This window comes from Triticum urartu, chromosome 5 (genome assembly GCF_003073215.2).
Source record: "Triticum urartu cultivar G1812 chromosome 5, Tu2.1, whole genome shotgun sequence".
Taxonomy (NCBI): Eukaryota; Viridiplantae; Streptophyta; class Magnoliopsida; order Poales; family Poaceae; genus Triticum; species Triticum urartu.
This window is the reverse complement of record NC_053026.1, coordinates 6870935-6883462: the sequence shown is the minus strand read 5'-3', so window position 1 is coordinate 6883462 and position 12528 is coordinate 6870935. Positions and strand designations below refer to the sequence as shown.

At 42.2% G+C, this 12528-nt stretch overlaps 1 long non-coding RNA gene across 1 annotated transcript; it reads left to right on the top strand.

Annotated features, from left to right (window-relative positions):
- Positions 1-5723: 5723 nt before the first annotated feature.
- Positions 5724-10001, top strand: LOC125506849. The gene is made up of 4 exons (XR_007282788.1): positions 5724-6734; positions 6864-6935; positions 7671-9330; positions 9764-10001. It is a non-coding gene; the product is annotated as an uncharacterized LOC125506849 (long non-coding RNA).
- The last annotated feature ends 2527 nt before the right edge of the window (positions 10002-12528 follow it).

Here is a 12528-nt window from a genome sequence, read left to right as displayed (position 1 = left end):
ATCAAACACTTGGCTGCTTATTCATGTTTGAGCATCGATCGGTCTCCTCATGAGAATCTTATGTTGTAATTTTCTTCCTGGCACCTACCTGGGGAGTGCCCAACCCACTAGACATGCCTATGCCGCCCAGAACACATGGCAATGCCAGGGTCACGCGGTGACCACGCGGCGGGCATGCGAGTTTACGCGCTCTAGAGTTGGGGCCCTCGGCCACCGCCCAAACCTCGACGTATCGCCACCAAACCATGTATTTATGATTAAATAGGTACTTATGTACCTTATGATTAAATAGGTACTTATGTACCTAGAAATGATTTTTGGAAAAAATAAATAGCAAACTATGAGACAGCTGCAGTTCAAATTTGACCCGCTTCCACTGAATCGGCGGAAATTTGTCTTTTTCACGAGAGGTGGATCAAAACTTTTTACACCCAACCATTTTGTCAATTGTGCATTAAATATGGCCTAGTATTTTATAAAAATGATTTGGTCCAATTTTGCAACAATTATTTGGGAGGTCCTTCACAAAACCTCCTTTTGGGCACTCGAAAAATGGAAAATGGTTTTTTCGTCCAAAGAAAATGAAAACTTCCTTAACATTGTTTGCCATTCCAATATGCACCCTTGTGCACAATATGATATCATTTGAACAAACTATGCCATGAATGTGGCCATAAGATTGATCATTTGGCTTGAAAGCCATTGATCTCCACACGTGATAGCTCGTTTCTGAGAACACTTTTTTAAAATAATTGCCGTATTACAAGTTTGTTATTTTTCCTGGAACTTGGCCACATATAATGACACAATGCGAAGGTTTCCCAATTTTTTGAATTTTTTTGAATTTTTTATGCCCGTTTCAAAATGCGGTCAAAACGGCGGGAATGACCGTTCCTAGCTAGTGGTTGAATCTTGGAACTTTTTTGGTGTTTCTATGATTAAATAGATACTTATGTACCTAGAAATGATTTTTGAAAAAAATAAAGAGCAAACTACAAGGTAGCTACAGTTCAAATTTGACCCGCTTCCAACTGAATCGGCGGAAATTTGTCTTTTTCATGAGAGGTGGATCAAAACTTTTTACACCCAACCATTTGGTCAATTGTGCATTAAATATGCCTAGTATTTTAGAAAAATGATTTGGTCCAATTTTGCAACAATTATAGGTCCTTCACAAAAAAACCTCCTTTTGGGCACTCGAAAAATGGAAAATGGTTTTTTCGTCCAAAGAAAATGAAAACTTCCTTAGGCAACATTGTTTGCCATTCCAATATGCACCCTTGTGCACAATATGAGATCATTTGAACAAACTATGCCATGGATGTGGCCATAAGATTGATCATTTAGCTTGAAAGCCATGGATCTCCACACGTGATAGCTCGTTTCTGAGAACACTTTTTTAAAATAATTGCCGTATTACAAGTTTGTTATTTTTCCTAGGAACTTGGCCACCTAGAATGACACAATGCGAAGGTTTCCCAATTTTTTGATTTTTTTGAATTTTTTATGCCCGTTTCAAAATGCGGTCAAAACGGCGGGAATGACCGTTCCTAGCTAGTGGTTGAATCTTGGAATTTTTTTGGTGTTTCTATGATTAAATAGATACTTATGTACCTAGAAATGATTTTTGGAAAAAATAAATAGCAAACTAGAAGGCACAGTTCAAATTTGACCCGCTTCCAGCTGAATCGGGAAATTTGTCTTTTTCATGAGAGGTGGATCAAAACTTTTTACACCCAACCATTTGGTCAATTGTGCATTAAATATGGCCTAGTATTTTAAAAATGATTTGGTCCAATTTTGCAACAAATTGGTAGGTCCTTCACAAAAAAACCTCCTTTTGGGCACTCGAAAAATGGAAAATGGTTTTTTCGTCCAAAGAAAATGAACTTCCTTAGGCAACATTGTTTGCCATTCCAATATGCACCCTTGGTTTTCCATTCCAATATGCACCCTTGTGCACAATATGAGATCATTTGAACAAACTATGCCATGGATGTGGCCATAAGATCGATCATTTAGCTTGAAAGCCATGGATCTCCACACGTGATAGCTCGTTTCTGAGAACACTTTTTTAAAATAATTGCCGTATTACAAGTTTGTTATTTTTCCTAGGAACTTGGCCACATACAATGACACAATGCGAAGGTTTCCCAATTTTTTAATTTTTTTGAATTTTTTATGCCCGTTTCAAAATGCGGTCAAAACGGCGGGAATGACCGTTCCTAGCTAGTGGTTGAATCTTGGAACTTTTTTGGTGTTTCTATGATTAAATAGATACTTATGTACCTAGAAATGATTTTTGGAAAAAATAAATAGCAAACTATGAGACAGCTGCGGTTCAAATTTGACCCGCTTCCAACTGAATCGGCGGAAATTTGTCTTTTTCATGAGAGGGGGATCAAATCTTTTTACACCAAACCATTTGGTCAATTGTGCATTAAATATGTCCTAGTATTTTAGAAAAATGATTTGGTCCAATTTTGCGACAAATATATGGTAGGTCCTTCACAAAAAACCTCCTTTTGGGCACTCAAAAATGGAAAATGGTTTTTTCGTCCAAAGAAAGTGACAACTTCCTTAGGCAACATTGTTTGCCATTCCAATATGCACCCTTGTGCACAATATGAGATCATTTGAACAAACTATGCCATGGATGTGGCCATAAGATTGATCATTTAGCTTGAAAGCCATGGATCTCCACACGTGATAGCTCGTTTCTGAGAACACTTTTTTAAAATAATTGCCGTATTACAAGTTTGTTATTTTTCCTAGGAACTTGGCCACATACAATGACACAATGCGAAGGTTTCCCAATTTTTTGATTTTTTTGAATTTTTTATGCCCGTTTCAAAATGCGGTCAAAACGGCGGGAATGACCGTTCCTAGCTAGTGGTTGAATCTTGGAACTTTTTTGGTGTTTCTATGATTAAATAGATACTTATGTACCTAGAAATGATTTTTGGAAAAAATAAATAGCAAACTATGAGACAGCTGCAGTTCAAATTTGACCCGCTTCCAACTGAATCGGCGGAAATTTGTCTTTTTCATGAGAGGTGGATCAAAACCTTTTACACCAAACCATTTGGTCAATTGTGCATTAAATATGTCCTAGTATTTTAGAAAAATGATTTGGTCCAATTTTGCAACAAATATATGGTAGGTTCTTCACAAAAAAACCTCCTTTTGGGCACTCAAAAATGGAAAATGGTTTTTTCGTCCAAAGAAAGTGACAACTTCCTTAGGCAACATTGTTTACCATTCCAATATGCACCCTTGTGCACAATATGATATCATTTGAACAAACTATGCCATGGATGTGGCCATAAGATTGATCATTTAGCTTGAAAGCCATGGATCTCCACACGTGATAGCTCGTTTCTGAGAACACTTTTTTAAAATAATTGCCGTATTACAAGTTTGTTATTTTTCCTAGGAACTTGGCCACATACAATGACACAATGCGTAGGTTTCCCAATTTTTTGATTTTTTTGAATTTTTTATGCCCGTTTCAAAATGCGGTCAAAACGGCGGGAATGACCGTTCCTAGCTAGTGGTTGAATCTTGGAACTTTTTTGGAGTTTCTATGATTAAAGAGATACTTATGTACCTAGAAATGATTTTTGAAAAAAATAAAGAGCAAACTACAAGGTTGCTATAGTTCAAATTTGACCTGCTTCCAGCTGAATCGGCGGAAATTTGTCTTTTTCATGAGAGGTGGATCAAAACTTTTTACACCCAACCATTTGGTCAATTGTTCATTAAATATGTCCTAGTATTTTAGAAAAAATGATTTGGTCCAATTTTGCAACAAATATATGGTAGGTCCTTCACAAAAAAACCTCCTATTGGGCACTCAAAAAATGGAAAATGGTTTTTTCGTCCAAAGAAAGTGACAACTTCCTTAGGCAACATTGTTTGCCATTCCAATATGCACCCTTGTGCACAATATGATATCATTTGAACAAACTATGCCATGGATGTGGCCATAAGATTGATCATTTAGCTTGAAAGCCATGGATCTCCACACGTGATAGCTCGTTTCTGAGAACACTTTTTTAAAATAATTGCCGTATTACAAGTTTGTTATTTTTCCTACGAACTTGGCCACATACAATGACACAATGCGAAGGTTTCCCAATTTTTTGATTTTTTTTAATTTTTTATGCCCGTTTCAAAATGCGGTCAAAACGGCGGGAATGACCGTTCCTAGCCAGTGGTTGAATCTTGGAACTTTTTTGGTGTTTCTATGATTAAATAGATACTTATGTACCTAGAAATGATTTTTGGAAAAAATAAATATGGTAGGTCCTTCACAAAAAAACCTCCTTTTGGGCACTCAAAAATGGAAAATGGTTTTTTCGTCCAAAGAAAGTGACAACTTCCTTAGGCAACATTGTTTTCCATTCCAATATGCACCCTTGTGCACAATATGATGTCATTTGAACAAACTATGCCATGGATGTGGGCATAAGATTGATCATTTAGCTTGAAAGCCATGGCTCTCCACACCTGATAGCTCGTTTCTGAGAACACTTTTTTAAAATAATTGTCGTATTACAAGTTTGTTATTTTTCCTAGGAACTTGGCCACATACAATGACACAATGCGAAGGTTTCCCAATTTTTTGATTTTTTTTGAATTTTTTATGCCCGTTTCAAAATGCGGTCAAAACGGCGGGAATGACCGTTCCTAGCTAGTGGTTGAATCTTGGAACTTTTTTGGTGTTTCTACGATTAAATAGATACTTATGTACCTAGTAATGATTTTTGAAAAAAATAAAGAGCAAACTACAAGGTAGCTACAGTTCAAAGTTGACCCGCTTCCAGCTGAATCGGCGGAAATTTGTCTTTTTCATGAGAGGTGGATCAAAACTTTTTACACCCAACCATTTGGTCAATTGTGCATTAAATATGTCCTAGTATTTTAGAAAAATGATTTGGTCCAATTTTGCAACAAATATATGGTAGGTCCTTCACAAAAAAACCTCCTTTTGGGCACTCAAAAAATGGAAAATGGTTTTTTCGTCCAAAGAAAGTGACAACTTCCTTAGGCAACATTGTTTGACATTCCAATATGCACCCTTGTGCACAATATGAGATCATTTGAACAAACTATGCCATGGATGTGGCCATAAGATTGATCATGTAGCTTGAAAGCCATGGATCTCCACACGTGATAGCTCGTTTCTGAGAACACTTTTTTAAAATAATTCCCGTATTACAAGTTTGTTATTTTTCCTAGGAACTTGGCCACATACAATGACACAATGCGAAGGTTTCCCAATTTTTTGATTTTTTTTGAATTTTTTATGTCCGTTTCAAAATGCGGTCAAAACGGCGGGAATGACCGTTCCTAGCTAGTGGTTGAATCTTGGAACTTTTTTGGTGTTTCTATGATTAAATAGATACTTATGTACCTAGAATGATTTTTGAAAAAAATAAAGAGCAAACTACAAGGTAGCTGCAGTTCAAATTGGATAGGTCTTTCACAAAAAAACTCATTTTAAGCATTGAAAAAAGGAATGAAAAAATTGTATGTAATCAATCACGACCAATTTATTTGGTCAAAAAATCATCAAACTGTTTGGTGCGTTCTGATTGGTCCATAGGCATATCACGCGGATCATGCATCAACCACCGTCGGATGCTTCTGGATCCAACGGCAGCCCTCACCCTCTCACCCAAACCCTAGCTTCCCCGATCCACTCTTCTCCCCCGATCCACTCTCCCCCTCTCGTCCCACAGCCGCCACCCCAACCCTCTCGATCCCCAACCACCCAGCCGCCACCAGTGCCGTCCTCTGTCCTCTCCCCCAACCCTGGCCGCCGGCAACCCCTCCCCTCCCCTTCTCTCCCAAGGCCGCGGTCGGATCCGCGCTCCCTCCTCGCTCATGACATAGACCTAGCCGCATGGCATGGCCATGGCCATGGCGGCGGCCAGATCCACCCCCTCCCCTGCTCCGTTCCCTCGACGCCCGGCGGCCAGATCCACCACCTCCCCTGCTCCGTTCCCTCTCTCCCAGATCCATACGCAGCCGCCGCCATCCTATCCCCTTCCCTCACCTCACAATCTCCCTCTCCCCGACCCATACCTCCCTCTCTCTGCCATCCCAACCCCTACCCCGCCGCCGGCCTCCCCCATCCCCACCGCCGACGACCTCCTCATCTCCCACAACCTTAGCCCCGCCGCCGCGTCCCTCCTCCTCCTCTCCCACCGCGCACAGATCGGCGAGGCACCACATCTGGTGGCTGACGTCTCCGCCTCCGCCGGCCAGGTGCTCGTCAAGCGGCTCCAGGAGTCTCCGCCTCCGCCGGCTCCGCCGGGCGCCCCCGCCGTGGTGGCGTTGGTCCGGCAGGTGATGGCATCGGCGGAGCTCGGGGCCAAGGTGGGGCGGCAGCTCGGAGCTCCGGCGCACCGAGGGCAACGCGTGCTTCCGCAAGGCCCGCGTCGGTGCCGCCATCGACTGCTACACCGAGGCGAGCGCGCGCACCCCCCAAAACCTCCTCCTTCCTCCCCCAATCCCCTTCTTCGCGGCCGGCGATTCGATCCGTGGAATCCCCTCCGGTTATCGAATGCAAGAATTGATTGGTTGGTTTCCAGGCGATTGCGCTGTGCCCCGGCGTCGCGGTCTACTGGGTGAACCGGGGCCTCTGCCACTTCCGCCGCAAGGACTGGGCCAGGGTCGAGGAGGACAGCAGGAGGGCGCTCGCGCTCGACGATGCCTCCGTCAAGGTGACTCACACAGATAGATTATTATCCCCGTTTCATCAGTTCATGCCTGAGGAAGAAGGGGCGTATAGATTTGTAAAATGTGCAGTTTCAGAGCTTCATCTGTTCTTGCTTCTGTTGCTGATGATGCAGGGACACTATCTGCTAGGGTGCGCTCTGCTCGATAAGGAGGACTGCGCTCTCGCCGTCAAGGAGTTCGAGAAGGTCCGCGGTTTGCAAATCCTCTCTGTACATTCTGAACCAGGGTCTGTATTATACTAAGATCATCACGTTCCTGCCATTTACAGTATAAGAATTGGTAGATTGTAAGCACCAGTCTGACTGACGATTAACTTGAAGATGGTCTAGAATATCTGTCAGGAGTTGGCGTGAGTTGTAGTCTAACACATTTATTGGATTTTATTGTCTGCGTTTTCCATAGCATTGCGGAATTTTAACTGAACCCCTTGCCCACTTTCACATTTGTAAATATCATCAGATGAAATGGTTTCACTCTTACCACTTGGTGGCTCTACATAGCTTGTCATCAGCTTGTTATCTTCTTGAGAAAGATGGAAAAATCAATGTGTAACGACTAGTACTGATTTTCTTGGTGCCTTTCGCCCCGCTCTTCTGATTACCTATGGATTTAATTGACAATTCTAGCTAAAGTTAATTTTTACTGATCAAGGTGGGGCCAAGGTCCTCTACAGAATTTACAAAAGCAATTTTTACTGTATGAAGAAACTAAATAGATATAGTCCGTCGTATTCTTAACAACACAAAACGATGCATCTTCCAAGCAAAAGTAATTTTGCATATCCAAAAGAGAAGCGCCCTGCAGCCTGTTGTTACTTCCATCTCTGTTCCAAAAACAGAGGAACCATCTTTTTTGGTTCAGATAATTGCGAGGAAATTCCTGAACTGATCCCTGCTTCCTCTGGTTGTTGTTTGTGCCAGGTGACCCAAGGTTGCTGAAGAGGAGCAGCAGCCGCACAAGAGTATCTGAAGATGACTCCTCCGTTTCTAACCCATCCCCTTCCTTCCACTGTTTTGGATGATGAACTTGATCCTGCTTAATTAATTAATTTCTCATCGTGCTTAATTAGTTGTAAATGTGCCCCCTTATTGAAGAAGAAGAAGATAATACAAATGTAATTTAATTGGATGGTCCCTTTCATCGTGCTTAATTAGCTGTAAATGTGCCTCCCTTACTGAAGAAGATAAGAATCCATATGTCTTATGCAAAATTAACTTTGTCATCTTGTAAGCACTCTAGGCAGTGTCTAGAGGGTGAAAATATGAGAACAAAAAAGAATTACTGGATTAATTTAAAACATCCATCCTTTACTCCGTCCATGTCATTGTTATTTACCCCTGGGAGTATTTTTAACTTGAAAATCTCTGGTGAACTGCCATTTCAAGTACATTTGCTTGCTCTGTTAATTTTTTGGGTTAATCCATCTTGCTCTGTTAAGTTAAATTTGATATGTGGAGTAGCAGCAGTAAGCTAGACCCTCCATCTTGCTCTGTACATAGTCAAAGCTACTCCAAGTTAGCAGCAATACTGTTAACTTCTCAATTTGCTTGGATTACATTTAACTTCTAGTACTCCAGTAGTCTAGTAATTTTGCTTAGAGTATTTAACAAGATTGAACTGTACATGTGTGGAGTAATTTTGCTGGGAGTATTTAACAAGATTGATAGTGGGTTCTATGCATCGCCATTTATGAGTTATGCAGAATAAGAATTACAATTTGCTGCAATTCAGATGTTTTGAATTCTTCAATCTTGAATTGTTCAATGATGATAGCTATCTTGCATCGTACTATAAAATCATGGATCGGCAACTAGGTGATTGTCAATCTGTTCTTGCTAGATGTGTTGTTGTTTTTCTTCTTCTAAGATAAGATGGTAGCATCACATGTCATCCTATCATGTTGTACTAGTTCCTGAAGTGTAAGATAAGATGGTGGCATCAGATGTGTGTTCTGACTTGTGACTGCTTACTACATGGATACATGCAACTAGCTAGCAACCTAGCAGTACTAGTAAGAATATATGTGACTAATTCCCTCCCTATACCTTGTGATTGATTCCAGGTATATACAGATGCCATCTTTGTCTGGCAACATATGCACCTGATTACATTCAGGTGCATATAGTATACTTGAACAGTGTAAACATATGCATCTGCAAAATTATCTCATTCATAGTGTGGTGCCTATGTATACCAGTTATCAATTGGCTTGATTTAGGCTTTTGATAGTCAGTGTCTCAGTGACAGAAATAACTCAAAAGCTATACCTTTAGCTGTGCTGGCAATCGAATGTATATAATCGTAACCGTTAGTTATTACCGTAGCTAGCAGATCTCTTTAGTAAGCAGTAACTGGTAGTTCTCATAATCCATCCCATAGATTACTTCCCCAATGTGTGTTCCAAGGGCTTTACCTGTTAGAATTGATGCTTGTTTCTACTAAGTGTTGCACTTGTTTCTACTAAGTTTTAACTGTGAATCTGTTGTTTCACATATACTATATACAACTGATGCCTTGAAGAAGTCAGCTCCCCTTGGATGGTGCAGTGTAGCAAATAAATGTTGATTCATTCATTCTTTGGTGAGTGCACACTACTAGCACATTTTTTGCTGTGATCAAGTGCGAATCATATCCAGTTGTTTTCTCACATTATTATTTGGTTATGCCATGCCGCTGCCATTGTTTGCTTAAGCATGATTTGCTCCAACCTGGCATTGTGTTGTACTAGCACTAGTACATACTTCAATTGCATGCATGCATGTTTGCCGTTCCCGGAACTGTTTGACTGCTTTGCATATGGCTTGTGTCTTGCTGCTCTCTGACCTGTTGTACTGTCCATATGTTACTTGATCATTTGCAAAATATATCTCAGTTTTTGCTGTAATGAGAATGTTATATGCATGGTTTCCTGTTAAATCTAAAGTTCTGCAGCAAATTTTCATCGTTATGAGAATTTTATAATCACGGATTCACTTGATTATGTTTCTAACTTTTCATAATTTATTATTTGCAGATGTTGGCTTTCATTCTTCCAAAGTTGGGTGTACATGAGCTCTAGGAAGAATCCCGAAGATAAACCACACCCAGCAATGTGTTTTAGCTCACTAGAGATAGTTATGCTTGCAGCTAGTTATGTGTATATTTAGTTATATTTTATAGCTGAATACCAGAATTGTACTATGCTTGGCTGTTGTATGAAATATTATGCCTTATTGGCTCTTTTTGAATCAAATTATCTAATTGCACAAATATAGAACTGGTGTGTGGTACCCGAAAAGCAAACCTGGTAATTGGTTCCCATTTGACTAGTGGGACCTACTTTAAAATAGAAAAGAAACAAAAGAAAACTGACAAGTGGCTGAAAAAAGGCCGAGGCCCCCCAAAAAATTGCATTGTAAAAGGTTTCGGCCCAACACATAAAAGTCTATTGGGCTTGGCCCATGTAGCTTACCCAAATTGAAAGAAAAAAAACAACAAATGGGCTGAATTGTTGGGCTCAGCCCATGTAAAACACCTAATCGGACCGGGCTGAATCTTGTCAGTGACCTTTTCAATTCGTCACAATTTTGCCACGTCAGATTGCCACGTCGGATCCGACATGGCCTAGGGAGAGAGCTAGCGACCAAAACAGAAGGTCATAGGATCAACGACCTTTTGTTAAAGGTCGCTATAGTCAGTTTACGACCGCCAGCTTTTGACCTTCTGTTTTTGGTCACAAAAAGGTCGTAAATGAAAATTTGTGAACTTTCAGTGACCAATAGTGGTGGTCATAAGTTGACATATTTCTTGTAGTGATGTTCAGAGGTTTGGTTGAAGTTTTTCATGTGGAATATGTAGTCCAAACTGTACTGCCCCGTGCTTTAGAATTGTACTAGCATGTGCTTCAAAATTGTAGTAAATGTACTTCACTTTAGGGAAAGCACAGTTGTGCTTCAGGCGGAAGCACATATGTGCTTCATGCCAAAACACATATGTGCTTCACTTTCTAGGAAATGCGAGAAGCACAACTGTAGTCCATGCTCCTATGAGGAAAAAAAACAAGAAAACCCAAAGAAACACAAGAAAAAACGAAAAAATAAAACCAAAAACTGTCTTGATGACACATGTGGCAGCACCAAGACGGAGATTTTCTCTCAGGAGGATATGGGTAGTTGTCGGTGTCAAAACCGATGGATCTCGGATAGGGGGTCCCGAACTGTGCGTCTAGGCCGGATGGTAACAGGAGGCAGGAGACACGAAGTTTTACCCAGGTTCGGGCCCTCTCGATGGAGGTAAAACCCTACGTCCTGCTTGATTAATATTGATGGTATGGGTATTACAAGAGTTGATCTACCACGAGATCAGAGAGGCTAAACCCTAGAAGCTAGCCTATGATATGATTGTTGATGTGTATGTTGTCCTATGGACTAAAACCCTCCGGTTTATATAGACACCGGAGAGGGTTAGGGTTACATAGAGTCAGTTACAATGGTAGGAGATCTGATCATCCGTATCGCCAAGCTTGCCTTCCACGTCAAGGAAAGTCCCTTCCGGACATGGGACGCAGTCTTCAATCTTGTATCTTCATAGTCCTGGAGTCCGGCTGAAGGTATAGTCCGGCTATCCGGACACCCCCTAATCCAGGACTCGCTCAGTAGCCCCCGAACCAGACCTCAATGACGATGAGTCCGGTGCGCAGATTGTCTTCGGAATTGCAAGGCGGGTTCTCCTCCAAATTCCATGTACCTGTTGAATAAAGTTCGGTTTCTTGTAGATGTTGCGCTCCTTGGCTTCTGCGCCCAATAATGGCCGCTCCCCACGTGTCAAACGAATATGAAAGGTCTGGGTATTTTTACATTCACACCCCCAGCCGCATAAACAAGCTGACCTATTTAAGGAGACGAGGATTTAGATCCCAACCACACCTTCCCCCTTCGCGAGTGTTCATCAGAGCGCATTCGACAAAGATCCATTCCACCATGGCCAGCCGTCGCGACTCCTCCTCCCGCCCTTCCAGCCCTAAGCCTGGATATTGGGAAAGATGCTCCATCCTGCATAGCGAGTTAGTGACGCTCCAGACCAAGGGATTTCTCCCCCCGGCCTATATGATCCCGGTTCGAGCCGGTCTTGCCGTCTACAACGGCGGAGAGCAAGCGGAGAGTGCCCCTAATCCCTCCAAAGGAGAGCGGGTGTGCCTCGTCCCTTATTTAATAAGGGGCACGGATTTCCAATCCATCCATTTCTCCGGGGGTTGCTGGAGTTCTACGGCCTCCAGCTACATCATCTCACGCCTGCCTCAGTACTGCATATTGCGGGCTTTGTAGCCCTCTGCGAGCTGTTCTTGGGTGTTGAAGCTCATTTCGGACTTTGGAGGCAGCTATTTTGCCTCGTGCCCCGTTCCAAGAAGGGGTCTATGTATCAAGTGGGCGGAGCCGAAGTATGGCGTATCGCCAGGACCGGCTATCTGTCCGGAACCCCAAAGAAGGCGTCCGAAGACTAGCCCTCGGAATGGTTTTACATAGAAGACGTCCCGCTGCCGGATCCTGTCCGGAGCGGCCTCCCTGAATTCAACAATGCTCCCTTAAAGAAGTGCCTAAGCTGGCGCCCACGGAGCCCTCAGAGGGAAAGTGACAGGGACGTTGTTTACTTGATGGGCCGAATAAGATTGTTAGCTCATTCCGGACTAACCATGATCGGGGTCATGGCCGCATGCATCATGCGAGGGGTGCAGCCACTACAGTATAGAGGCCACCCCATGTGGGATTTCAACGGGGAGGACAACACCACCCGCTACGGCCG